Below are 821 nucleotides of genomic sequence, written 5' to 3'. Positions count from 1 at the left end.
GTGATAGAGAATCCTGGGCTCTTATTGGACTGGTTTTCACAGTGAGAAAAAAAATCCTGAGCTCCTATTGGTTCTTGTCACCCCATCCTTTCCCATAGTGCCTCTTGGCATCAGGTAGATCATGGTTACATTTCTTTCCTCTCCATCTACTGTAGGCTGGCTACAAATACGACATGCGGTCTATCCCGAAGTGTGACGCTAGCCGTGGTGTTCAGGTTAAACGAGGAAGAGCTCATTCTTGAGCTGGCTAGGAGAGGCACACCACTTGTTGTTCTTGGGACCAACAGTTCAACAGAAATGATGAGACTGCTCTTGGAATAAAATAGGGTAAGACTAGAGAATACAGGAAATGTAGGAAGCAAAGTTAAAAAAACGTGGTACTTTATAAGTTTAGGAATGCATTTTGCTGAGACAACAATAGCCCAAATGATGTGTAATGAAACTGTACAACTGATACAAACTAGATAGCTAGCTTGAAAAATGACAAGTATTTTCAAAACGTTTCATGAGCTGGGACACTGGGGAAGAAGCATGGTATTACATAGCATATAAAATTCGTGGCCCTATCATGTCCATACCACGAGATATCAAAAACAAAAGTTACGCTACATTACCACAACAAGCCGCTGGCGGACCCAAACATTACTAGGTCTCATCAAGGCCTACCCACCTACCAAGTTTCATGACAATCCATTCAAAGTTTCTTGAGTTATTGTGCTAAACCACATACATTCACACACACGGGCACAGACAGACAGATGCACACACACACACACACACACACACACACACACACACACACACACACGACGACACACACA

At 42.9% G+C, this 821-nt stretch overlaps 1 long non-coding RNA gene across 1 annotated transcript in view; it reads left to right on the top strand.

Moving 5' to 3' along the window:
* The window catches only part of LOC109478245, a 3715-nt gene that overhangs the window by 1218 nt on the left and 1676 nt on the right, over positions 1-821 (top strand). Inside the window, exon 3 of the long non-coding RNA XR_002140718.1 lies at positions 156-327. This is a non-coding gene — a long non-coding RNA (uncharacterized LOC109478245). The remainder of the gene's footprint in view (positions 1-155; positions 328-821) is intronic.

Source organism: Branchiostoma belcheri, unplaced genomic scaffold, assembly GCF_001625305.1.
Source record: "Branchiostoma belcheri isolate BF01 breed outbred unplaced genomic scaffold, Haploidv18h27 scaffold43, whole genome shotgun sequence".
Lineage (NCBI taxonomy): Eukaryota > Metazoa > Chordata > Leptocardii > Amphioxiformes > Branchiostomatidae > Branchiostoma > Branchiostoma belcheri.
This window is presented reverse-complemented; position numbering and strand designations above follow the sequence as displayed.